The following is a 14,011-nucleotide window of genomic DNA, read 5'->3' as shown; positions in this document are numbered from 1 at the left end:
AGTTATCCTCTGCTTTCTAGAATGTTTAGCAGCATTCCTTCCCTCAACACTAGATGTCAGTAGTAAGCCCACCAAGTTGTAACAAACAAAAATAAATCCAGACATTGCAACATGGCCCTGAGGAGCAAAATCGCCCTCAGTTGAGAACCATTGCCATGGGATCAATAGTCAAAGGAAAAAGTCACTGTTAAAAATCTTGCACCCCAAATTTCCTTACATGGGTTGGGGAATATCTTTCTTTTACTTCTTTTTATAATGCTGATGCATTAAGAATGTTGGAAGTCCATCACAATCACACTAATATCTAAGCAATTCTAGCCAAATTAAGATCATTTGGAAACTGAACCTGATTGGAGGAAAGAGGCTGTTTGAAGGCTGAGGTGCTACAGGCAAATAATTCATCCTGATAGATAGTTAGATACATACATACATACATACATACATACATATCTATATACAAAGATTCATATAGATGTATTCCTGAGAGATTTCTCAGATACCTAAATCCTGCAAAACTGCACCATGTGTACTCTACTTAGTATCCTCAGAATGCAAAAATGGATACTACTTGAAAGAGTTATGTATTTAGCTGAGGCAAAATGGCCCAGTACGTCATTCATTAACAATGCAGAACAGAGAATAGAAAATTGCAAAAAAAAAATACGCCATGCACTGAAAACTGCATTGTCCAATATGGTAACCACTAACTGGATGGGGCTATTTAGATCTAAATTAAATTAAATACAATTAAAAATGCATTTCCTCAGTCATACTAATCACATTTTATACACAAAGTAGCCACCTGTAGCTAGTGGCTACCACGCTGGGCAGCACAGATATCCATTATTTCCATCATCACAGAAAGTCTTATCAGATACTACCAACCCCGAGCTTTTTATGCAACTACTTACATACTCACTTATTCATTTAACAAACATTTCCTGAGCCTCTATATGTCAGACATTGGGTATTCTAGACACTGGGTATACAAGTGTATATAAAAAGTAAGTTCTGTTTTTAAGACCACATAAAAAAGGTAAAAGTGTTTTTGATAACTGCTGTTGAGAGTAGCAGAGCCTTGGGGAGTGTGGCTAAACAGACGTAGAACAACCACTTTTAGACTCTCCCTCCTCTTGTGGCACTGGTCCACCACTGAAGAGGTGAATCTCTGTACAGCAGTCCCACCAGAGATCCACAGATAGATCGAAGTGGTCAGAAATAGTTTTTTTAACCTTCTAAGATCTCGAAACTTCCCCCAATTAGTGGTATATTAAAGAATCAAAATGAGTTTTTTGTTGCTTTTTAAATCAACAGGAAATTTTTTTATAACACAAAAAGATAATATTAATGGCGACCAAAGAAATGAGTAGCATGTAATGGAGAAGGATCTAAGCAAGTGACTTAGTCACAAAGTTAAAAATATCAAGAGATATTTTAAGTAAGAAGCCAATCCAAATAAAACAAATTGTATTGTGCTGTCTGTTAATGTCATTTTGGTTTCCAGAGGGGAATGGGGTGAGGGGAAGAGCAAAAAAAAGGTGAATGGGAGTAAGAGACACAAACTTTCAGTTATAAAATAAAATAAGCCACAGAGATGTAATGCACAGCATAGAGAATATAGTCAATAATATCATAATAACTTTGTACAGTGACATTTCCTAGATTAGAAGATCACTTCAAAAGGTATATAAAAGTGAATAACTATCTTTCATACCTGAAACTAATATAATATTGTGTGTCAACTGCATTTAAAAAAAAGAAAGAAAGAAAAACACTGTGAGACAAGCACTAAGAAACTTAGACCAAATGTATTACTATGCTGCCATCTCCTGGCTCATGCTATTTTAAAAATATATTTTATTGTAATCTCATTTTAAGCTATAATGTTATACAAGCTGTTTTCCAACACAGTAACACATAGTAGAATAACATAAAGAAAAATCTGGCAACCTTTCCCCAATTTTCTCCTAAGGTAATTAAAGTTTAAAGTTTTGTATATCTTCACATTTTTCTGTTTATATAAACATAAACAATCAATTCACTCATAAAAGGTGTACCTACTTTATTTTTCAAAAATGGCATCATTTTATATGCACACGTGTATATATACGAATATGTATGTGTATATATATATATATGCACGTGTGTGTGTGTGTATCTGGGCTTTCATTTCTGCAAAATGGTGAACTAGCATAGGATAGTCCTCCAAATCAACTATAGAAGATAAACTGTAGAAGAAAGAGGTAAATAATGGACTCCAGGCCAGGAAATTATAATTAAAGTAAGAGACTAGAAGGCTGAGGCTATCCTGAACTGGCATATGCAAGGAGGGCAGGTGGCTGAAGCCTGGAGTGGAATGAGAGAACACTTTTTAAGGTTTACTCTCGTGTCCCCCATCACGCTGCCTTGCTCTACGTTGCCTTGAGACAATGTCCCCCTAATTTCATACCAGAAACTAGTTATAGAAATGCAACCACCGATTTTGGAAGTATGAAGGCAGCTGTCTACTAAGGTGAGGAGTTTCTAGAAAAAGTGGCAACTAATCAGCTACTTTCAGGTATTCTCTCCCTCACTCTCACTCCTGCAGAGCTCCCAGCCGGTGCATTAAAATTTAAGAAGACTGTTTCTTCCCTGTGCTGCTTCACTCTAAGAATCTACCTTTGTAGCTGCTTCTCCTATCGTCCTTTCACTCACAGAGCAGAGCCACCATTGAACTTAGTTATGCTCGAGCCCCTTTCTCAAGCTCATTTCTAGTGGCTTTGATAAATGGAGTGTCCTCTGGGTCTTTCCATGGAACATATCTCCCAGGGAATCTTCTGGCTTCACACAAAATATCCAATCCAGCATGCCCATTTCCCTCAGGCTCTATATTTCTTCCTCTACTGTCTGCCAGGGAAAATAGAACATTTCTGCTTCACTCAGCCTTGTCTGTTGCTTTCTTCATGCCTAGCTGCAAATTTGCCCAATCTCCATGAGTCCTTGCCTGGATGTTAAATTCCATGTCTCAAGAAAGCCAACGAATTTTCCTTATGCAGTCTTCCATTCAGTTCTCCTCCATCAAACACCGTCAAAACCCAATCTCAGGAACAGGAGTACTACTCTGTTGGTACCTACTAATTCTTATAGCACTTTCAGTGCATAGCGTTCTTCCTCCCTTATCAGATCCAGTACATTCCTAGCTCAGTGATTGGCCTGGTTGTCAATTGAGGAGGTGGTAATATCTCTTGAGGAACTACCTGTTGCCTTGTAAGGGAAAGGGTTCTGTAGCATCTTCCAGCATGAGAGAAGGGCTGGCTCTTACTAGAGAGTAAGGGACAACTTCTGCAAGTTCTGAAGATTCAGGGAATATTCAAAACTAATATTTTCAAGGATATCCATCTACTTGTCTCCATCTTACATCTGCTTATATTTCAAGGTTTTAGGTTTCCCTAACCAGGGCTCTGACCTAAGCATAACAGATTTGCTTTGACAAAGCTTTCAAACTCTGGAATTCTAACGATTAGATCTTCAGGCTGCTGTTTAGCTGGGTCTACTCTTTCTTTGTAGGAGATTAAGGCCTCTTTGTAATTGGCTCTCACATAGCCTTTAACTGATTGTTTCTCCCTATCCCAGTGCAGAGAAATAATGCAGTTTAGCAGTAACCAGCCAACTCCACTATCTTTGTAGGCACTTCTTCTCATTTTTAATTGCTTGGACCATCACACCACAGTGGTGTCCCATCTATCAAGTTTTCCAATTCACTGCTGGTGAAATCCTTAGCAATATAGCTATCTTTATTATCAGAGAATATCTGTGCCCTGCATGCCACTCAGGATGGTGTCCTCTTTACACAATAGAGAGTGAAATGAGTTAGTCAATCTTAAATTTTCTCAGACCACTCAATCAGACCTCAAGGTGGGATCTGAGGTAAAAAAGATTTATTGGAAGAAGCTTATGTAAAGAAAATGGAACATATGATGGAAGAGTCAAAGAGATCCTTCAGAATACACTTTACATCTGACCCTTTTGCAGGAAGGAGGGAAGGAAATAGAGTTCTATAGTAAGAGTCTCACGTAGTAAAGCAGTTCCAAGAAAATTTGGTGAGGCCTATGGGGAGTATTCAACGCAAAGTCATCCAACAGAGGAATCCCACATCTCCCCAGAATGGGAGTGCCTTAGCAACTCTGCTGGTCTTGGAATGCATGGCCACAGTGTGAGTGTGGTGGTGGGCTCAGAGCATAACAGCTTGAGCCATCTATCAATTATATTCTTCAAAGCTGGAGATCCGAGAGGCATATTTCCATTATCATCACAATCATAGATCCCTGCCTGAAACTATGCACAAAGGTAGACTCCAGAAATGGATTAGAGAGACATAAGTGAGAAGGGAAGAAATAATAACTGTGTGTGTGTGTGTGTGTGTGTGTGTGTGTGTGTGTGTGTGTGTGTGTAGAAGATTGTCTTTCTGATTCAGGATAAAGACTAGATTGTTAAAGCACAGCTAGAGAATATTCACTCTAAGGCAAAAAATACATTTGACTATTTACTGCTTCTATTAGGTACGTAATATCCATAGAATGTAAAAGGTATTTAAAATGTCTAAAACTGAAGAGGTAGTGATACTAGAATATATAAAATATTCCTGCAAATCAAAAGAGAAGAACAATGTCGGTAGAAATATTGGCAAAAGCTATGAAAAAGCAGTTTATAGAAAAAAAACCCCTAAAAGCTAATAAGCATACAAAACAAATGCTCAAACAACTAATATTAAGAGAAATCCAATTAAAATAAAAGTAAATCATCATTTTCACCAAATAAACAAATGGGATAATGGCAAGCATAGGCAGGGATGTAGACTTAGACTGCTGGTATCAGCAGCCAATTTTAATTAAATTACTCAAGATAAATAATAGATTGTTAAAGCAAAGCATAAAGAGTATCAACTGTAAGGCAAAAAAAAATTAAAAATACATTTGACTATTTACTGCTTCTGTTAGATGAATAATTTTCAGACTGGAAAAAATATATTTAATATCCTATGATCCCCAAATTCTATAACTTTCCATATCATGCACAAAGTCACTTTCAAATTATATCCCAGTACATTTTCTTCAGATTAAATTAGCTAGAAAAGTTTTAATTTTTCCATAAAATTTCAAATGCAAACCAAAAAGCATAAACACAGGAATTATTCATTTGACAAGAGTTTAGCTATTAGAATAGGATACTTATGGCAAAAGAAAAAACAGTGTTCTTAAAAAACATTGCCAGTCTTCAGTCTTCAAATCAATGAACCATCTCTATCTAATTGTTGAAGGAGAGAATTTTTCTCAGTTTGAATAAACTTCTCAAGGTTGTTAGAGTAAGCAGTAAAGGATTAAGCTCACATTTTATGCAAAATAACCAATGTAGATTTCACCTCCCAGAGGTTCAGGCAGTAGAAAGAAAGATTTTGTAACTTAATCTTTTAGTTTAAATAGATTCTCGTATTTATTACAAATACTTGGAACTAACTGCACTAACTGGCAACTTTGATTTCCTTCTCTTTGTTCTATTTACTTAAGAATGTGGATGATATGATAGCTATGCTTATGATATTCCTAGATTAGTATTCAAGCCACACCCTTTCTTTTGTATGGAGCAGGATAGTCGCCTCTTGAAACCTCTAGGACAATAGCTTTCATGAGGAACATCTTTCAGAAAATAAAGAGATGCTGAGTAAATGGGATTTCAGATATGCTCTGCTCATATCAACCAGAACTGCTTCGATGTAATGTGTGTCATGTATTTAGCTTCAGCATAAAATTCAGTTACAGCAAATGGCTCTACTTCTTCATCCATCAACAACCCAAATAACTGCTGTAATTCATTATTTTTGGGAGACATCCATTATAGTTTATGACCCAAATCACCAGAAACAGGAAGAGAAGTACAGTATAGATTCTTGTGTAAATGAGAGGGAGATTTTGAAAAGAATCAATTTAGGTCATGACAATTCAACGGATGTGGGAGACCCAGGAATGAATGGAGGAGAATTAGAGAACAACATTTTGTTTGAATATATTAAATTTGAAGTATCAGAAACACATTCACATAGAACTACTCCAGGAGCTAGACCTTTTATAGCAGAATTATTAAAAAAATGTATAAAGAGATATTTAAATAGGTAGCAGTAGACCAGAAAACATAGGGGACAACCTAAATGATATTGAATTTGGCAATGATTTCTTAGATATGACAGCAAAAGTATAGGCAAAAGAAGAAAAAATAGATAATTTGGACTACATCAAAATCTAAAACTTTTCTTCATTGGAGGACACTATCAACAGAGTGAAAAAGCAACCCGTACAATGGAAGAAGGTATTTCCAAATCATATATCTGACAATTACTAGCCATAAAATATAAAGAATTTCTATAATTCAAAAGTTAAAAATCAAACACCCAAATTTTTAAAAAATAAGCAGGAAAAGGGGAAAGGAGAAGGTGTGGTGGGTTCCCTGAATGACCCTGCCTGAGAGAGCTATGAGTTCCACACAGCAGCAGTGCCAAGGGATCAGGGCAGAAAGCAGAGAAGCGGGGATGGCAGAGAAGTGAGGATGGCAGAGAAGCAACAGTTGATTATTACCAGCGAAGTTGCGAAACGCAAGGCTGAGCCGCAACCCCCATCCCCAAATCTAAATTGCCTATCCCCCCATATCATCCAAGACCAAACACTGTGGAGTCCAAGGGGAATCTGAGCAAACGCTACCGAAACTGTTGCTAACACTGACAGAAACTGAGACTGAGAGTAGCAAGCATGATTGAATATCTACAAGAAAAAAAGGGTATTATTAAGACTTTATATAAGCAGAGATCCAATTATCTCAATCTGAATAGCCTTCTCCAAGACACATTGTATTCAAATTACCAAAAATCAATGACAAAGAAAGAATTCTCAGGGCAGCCAGAGAAAAGAAGATGGTAATCTATAAAGGAAAACCCATTAGATTATTGCTGAACTTCTCAGCACAAACCTTACAAGCCAAGAGGAATGGAATCAAATATTCAAACTATTAAGTAAAAGATACTACCAACCAAGAGTAATGTATCCAGCAAAACTGTCCTTTACATATGAAAGAGAAATAAAGACTTTTCCAAACATACAAAAATTGAGAGAATAAACCACTATGAATCCTGCATTACAGGAAATAGTGAAAGGGGTCAGCTCACTTAAAACAAAAAGACAAAAAAATACCTAACTATGAGTAAGGCGACTAGCAGGCAGATAGAAGCAGAAGAGTGCAACCCTTATTAAAAACAGGGCATTATAAGCTTAAACTAAATAAGAAGAGATTTGCTATAGCAAGATAGTAATGGACGTTCAGCATACAAAGGGACAAATTGAGACAACGACAACAGAAAAGGGGAGGATTCAAAGATCCAAATTCTCAAAGGAGAATGGAGATAAGGCACACGCATAAGAAAATGGACAACTGGATATGTGTGTGTGTGTATGTGTGTATGTGTGTTTGTGTGTGTGTGTGTGTGTATATATACCTATCTTCTACATATTTGTAATGGTAACCACAGGCTAAAGATTCAGAATTGAAGTATATAACATAAAACAGGAAGGACCAGAGGGAAAACTCACAAAACCCAAACAAAATGTAAAAAAACAGACACACAAGGACAAGGAAGCAATGGAAACAATGAGCCACCAGAAAGCAAAAGATAAAATGGCTATAAGAAGACTCATATTTCAATAATCTCCCTAAATGTAAATGGATTGAACTCATCATTAAAAAGGCACAGAGATGCAGAATGCGTCAAAAAACAAAACCCAATCATATGCTGCCTCTAGGAGACACATCTCAGTTCCAAGACAAATATAGACTCAAAGTGAAAGGATGGAAAATGATATTTCAAGCAAAGGGTATTCAGAGAAAAGCAGAAGTGGCAATACTAATATCGAACAAAATAAACTTCAAAATAAAAAAGGTAAAGAAAGATACTGAGGAACACTTCATAATGATAAAGGGACTCATACACCAAGAAGAGTAACACATATTAATATCTATGTCCCCAATCAGGCTTCCCCAAAATATATAAAGCAATTACTAACAGGACTTAAGGGAGAAACAGACCAAAACGCTATCACAGTAGGGGATCTAAATACCCCACTGTCCAATACGGACAGATTATCTGAACTGACAATCAATAAGGAAATAATAGCCTCAAATGACATATGAGACCAACTGGACATAATTGACATTTACAGAGCCTTTCATCCCAAAACAGCTGCTTATACATTCTTCTCTAGTGCACATGGAATATTCTCAAGGATTGACCATATACTAGGGCACAAAGATAGCCTCAATAAATATAAGAAATCATACCAACCATATTCTCTGATCATAATGCTTTGATGCTGGAGATCAACTGTAAAAAGGAAGTGGGAAGAACCACAAATACATGGAGATTAAACAACATGCTACTGAAGAACAACTGGTTCAGAGAAGGAATCAAAAGAGAGATCAAGAGATACATAGAAACGAATGATAATGATAGTACGACATATCAAAACTTTTGGGACACAGCAAAAACAGTCATAAGAAGAAAGTTCATATCATAACAGGCCTATCTCAAAAAACAAGAACGAGCTCAAATAAACAACCTAATGCTTTATCTTAAAAATCTAGAAAAGGAAGAACAAATGAAGCCTAAAGTCAGTAGAAGGCAAGAAATAATCAAAATCAGAGCAGAATTGGAAGAGCAGAGACCTGGCAGAGTGAGAGATGTCCCCAGATCTCTCCCCTCGAAACAACAATAAGCTGAACATCTAGAACTCAACAGAAAACACCCAAACAGCACACCAGCACATCTGAGCATGGGATCTGTGCGTAAGAGCTACCACAGGTCAGAACTCCTAATGTTGGGTGGTGGATTGGGAGAAATAAAGAAGCTGCCTCTCACAGCACCAGAGCTCCCTGTAAGAGGAGGGAGAGGAGAGAAGATGCAGTGACTTCCCTGAACAGGCCTCCCTGAGAAATTGTGAGCCAACCACGGCTGGCTGACAGCAGTGCCAGTCATCAGGGCAGAAGGCAGAGAAGCAGAACAGTACCACAGAAAAATAAGAGATGATTTTTACCTGCCACGGTTGCAAAACCAAGGCTGAGCCGCAGCCCTAATTCCCAAACCAGAGGGCCCCTTCCCCCATAGCCTCTGAGACTGAACACTGCAAGCCCCAGGGGAATCTGAGCAAACGCTCCTAAGACTGTTGCTGACACTGACAGGGATTAAAACTGAGGGTAGCGAGCGTGATTAAATATCTACAAGAAAATTTTTTAAGAAGGCATTTTTAAAGCTTTATATAAAGCAGGGATCCAAGAGGTTTAGAAGCCACCTACTGGAAACCAAAAGAAAAGTGCCTTCTTTGCAACAGGCTAAAGAGAGACTTTTATGTAATAAACCTTATTTCTGGAAAAACAGAATACATTTCCATTAATGCCCAGGCAGAGAAATAGTTCATTAAATACCATGCACAACCAAGGTGACAAGGCATCTCAGAAAGAAAGAGAAAAATCTCCAGATAATAAGATTACAGACATAAAAATATGCGACTTAAATGACAGAGACTTCAGGATGGTACTTCTGAAAAAACTCAGAGATCAAAAACAAACAATATCAACAATTTCAGGAATTAAAAAAACAACTAGATGAGCAGAGCAAGGAGATTGAAACACTCAAGAAGAACAGAATAGATATTCTGGAGATGAAGAACACACTGCAAGAGTTGAAAAATGAAATAGCAAGCCTGGGAAATAGAGTTGACCAAATGGAAGAAAGGATCAGTGATATCAAAGACAGAAATCTAGAAATGCATCAGAAAGAAGAAAAAACTGAAGAATAAAAAATAATGAAAGAGAAATACGAGAACTAGCTGATAGCATCGGGAGAGGAAGCAAAGAATAATAGGCATTATCAAAGGCAAGGAAAAGGAGCAGAGACTAGAAAGCATTTTCAGACAAATAGTGGACTAGTATTTCCCAAAGTTAAGGAATGAGCTGGATCTTGGAATTCAAGAAGTCAACTGAACACCCAATTATCTCAACCCAAAAAGGCCTTCACCAAAACACATTGTATTAAAGTTATAAAAACTCAACGACAAAGATAGAATTCTCAAGACAGCCAGGGAGAAGAAAATGGTAACGTATAAAGGAAAACCCATTAAATTATCATTGGACTTCTCAGCACAGACCTTATAAGCCATAAAGGAATGGAATCAAATATTTAAACTATTAAGTGAAAGGAACTATCAGCCTCAAATAATGTAACCAGCTAAGCTCTCTTTCAGATATGAAAGAGAAATTAAGACCTTTCCAGACATACAAAAATTGAGGAAATTCTCCTTATGAGGCCTGCACTACAGGAAATACTGAAAGGGGTCAGCTCACCTAAAACAAAATTACAACAACAAAAAAACATAATTAGGAGTAAAGTGACTATCAGGCATATAGAAAAAGAGGAGTTCAACCCTTACTAAGAACAGGGCTTCATAGCTTAAATAATAATAAGTGAATTGTTATAACAAGATAGTAATGAATGTTCAGCATATATAGGGACAAATTGAGACAACAATGACTGAAAAGGGGAGTATTCAAAGATCCAAATTTGCAAAGGGGAATGGAGATAAGGCACACACAGAAGAAAATGCAAGACTGTATATATATATATATACAGTCACATATATACACATATATATATATATAACTATCCTTTCCATATTCATAATGGTAACCACACACCATAGATTCAGAGTTGAAATATATAACATGAAACAAGAAGAACCAGAGGTAAAACACAGAAAAGCCAACCAAAATAAAGAAAACAGAAACACATGGACAAGGAAGCAATGGAAACGACAAGCTACTAGAAAGCAAAAGATAAAATGGCTATAAGAAGACCTCATATTTCAATAATCGCCCTAAATGTAAATGGATTGAACTCACCAATACAAAGGCACAGAGTTGAAAAATGCATCAAAAAACAAAACTCAATCATATGCTGCCTCCAGGAGAGACACATCTCAGCTCCAAAGACAAATATGGACTCAAAGTGAAAGGATGGAAAATGATATTTCAAGCAAAAGATATTCAGAGAAAAGCAGGAGTAGCAGTACTAATATCGGACGAACTAGACTTCAAAATAAAAAAAAATGAAGAAAGATACTGAGGGACACTTCATAATCATGCACCAAGAAGACATAACACTTATTAATATCTATGCTTCCAATCAGGAATCCCCAAAACATATAAAGCAATTGCTAACAGAACTTAAGGGAGAAATAGACCAAAACACTATCACAGTAGGGGATCTAAATACTCTACTGTCCAATATGGACAGATTGTCCAAACTGAAAATCAATACAGAAATAATAGCCTTAAATGACGCATTAGACCAACTGAATATAATTGACATTTACAGAGCCTTCTATCCCAAAGCAGCTGCTTATACATTCTTCTCTAGTGCACATGGAACATTCTCAAGGATTGACTATATACTAGGGCACAGAGATAGCCTCAACAAATATAAGAGGATTGAATCATACCAACCATATTCTCTGATCATAATGCTTTGAAATTAGAGATCAACTGCAAAAAGAAATCAGGAAGAACCACCAAAACATGGAGATTAAACAACATGCTACTGAAGAATAACTGGGTCACGGAAGAAATAAAAAGAGAGATCAAGAGATACATAGAAAAGAATGATAATGATAGTACAACTTATCAAAACTTGTGAGACACAGCAAAAGTGGTCATAACAGAAAAGTTCATATCATTACAGGCCTACCTCCAAAAACAAGAACAAGCCCAAATAAATAACATAACGCTTCATCTTAAAAATCTAGAAAAGAAAGAACAAAATAATAATAAAAATAAGGAAAGAAATAATCAAGATTAGAGCAGAAATAAATGAAATTGAAAACAAAAGAACAATAGAAAAGATAAATACAAAGGATCATACAAGAATACTATGAAAAAGTATGTAATACCAAATATAATACCCTAGAATAAATGGACCAGTACTTGAAAAAATACAACCTTCCTAGACTGAATCAAGAAGAACTGGAAAATCTAAATAGACCAATCAGCAGCATGGAAATTGAAGCAATCATCAAAAACCTACCAAAAAGTAAAAATCCAGGATCAGATGGCTTCACCAATGAATTCTACCAAACATTCAAAGATTTAATACCTATTCTCCTCAAACTCTTCCAAAATATCAAAGAGGAGGCAATACTTCCTAACTCATTTTAAGAGGCTCATATACCAAAAACTGGTACTCTGATACCAAAAGCTGGTAAAGATAATACAAAAAAGAAAACTACAGACCAAGATCTCTCATGAACACAGAGGCAAAAATCCTAAATAAGATACTAGCAAACTGAATACAGCAATAAAAGATTATATACCACGATGAAGTGGGCTTCATCCCAGGGATGGTTCAACATACACAAATCGATTATTGTGATACATCACATAAAGAAATTACAAAATAAGAATCATATGATCATATCAATAGATGCAGAAAAAGCCTTTGACAAGATACAACATCCATTTATGATCAAAATACTTCACAAAATCAATATAGAAGGAAAGTACCTTAACATCATAAAGGCCATCTATGACAAACCCTCAGCCAACATTATACTTATAGTGAAAAACTAAAAACCTTCCCTCTAAGATCAGGAACAAGACAAGATACAAAGAAATGGAAAGGTATTCCGTGTTCTTGGATTGGAAGAATCAACATAGTTAAAATGACCATATTACCTAGAGCATTATACAGATTCAATGCAGTCTCCATCAAAATCCCATTGGCATTTTTTGAAGAAATAGAACAAAAAATCATCAGATTTGTATGGAAGCACAAAAGACTTCGAACTGCCAAAGCCATCCTGAGAAAAAAGAATGACTCTAGAGGCATCACTCTGCCTGACTTCAAGTTATACTACAAAGCAACAGTAATCAAAACAGCATGGTATTGGCAGGAAAACAGACACACGAACCAGTGGAACAGAATCAAGTGTCCAGAAGTAAACACATATTTATATGGGCAAATAATTTTCGACAAAAAAGCCAAAAACATACAGTGGAGAAAGGAAAGCCTCTTCAATAAATGGTTCTGGGAAAACTGGAAAACCACCTGCAAAAGAATGAAGCTAGACTGTTGTCTATCACCACATACCAAAATTAACTCAAAATGGATTAAGGACCTAAATATAAGACCCAAAACAATAAAATGCGTAGAAGAAAACATAGAAACCAAACTCAGGGACTTTGGACTTAAAGAAGATTTTATGAATTTGACTTCAAAGGCAAGGGAAGTAAAAGCTAAAATAAATGAATGGGACTACATCAAACTAAAAAGCTTCTGTTCAGCCAAAGAAACCATCAGCAAGGTAAAGACCATCCGAATGGGAAAATATATTTGCAAGCAATGCCTCTGATAAGGATCTAATATCCAAAATATACAAAGAACTCATACAACTCAATAACAACAAAACAAATGATCCAAATAAAAAAATGGGCAGAGGATCTGAACAGACACTTCTCCCCAGAGAATGTACAAATGTCCAACAAACATATGAAAAGATGCTCAACATCATTAGCTATTAAGGAAATGGAAATCAAAACCACAATGAAATACCATCTCATACCTGTTAGAATGGCTATAACAACAGGACAAGTAATAACAAATGCTGGAGAGGATGCGGAGAAAAAGGAATCCTAATACACTGCTGGTGGGACTGCAAATTGGGACAGCCACTACGGAAAACAGTATGGAGTTTCCTCAAAAAACTAAGAATTGATCTACCACATGATGCAGCAATCTCTCTACTGGGTATTTACCCCAAAGACTTAAAAAATCATATCCATAAAGATACTTGCACACCGATGTTCATAGCAATGTTATTCACAGTGGCCAGGACATGGCAACCAAAGTGTCCTACAATAGATGATTGGCTAAAGAAACTATGATACATAT

The sequence above is a fragment of the Pteropus vampyrus genome, unplaced genomic scaffold, assembly GCF_000151845.1.
Source record: "Pteropus vampyrus isolate Shadow unplaced genomic scaffold, Pvam_2.0 Scaffold57, whole genome shotgun sequence".
In the NCBI taxonomy this organism is placed as follows: domain Eukaryota; kingdom Metazoa; phylum Chordata; class Mammalia; order Chiroptera; family Pteropodidae; genus Pteropus; species Pteropus vampyrus.
This window is presented reverse-complemented; position numbering follows the sequence as displayed.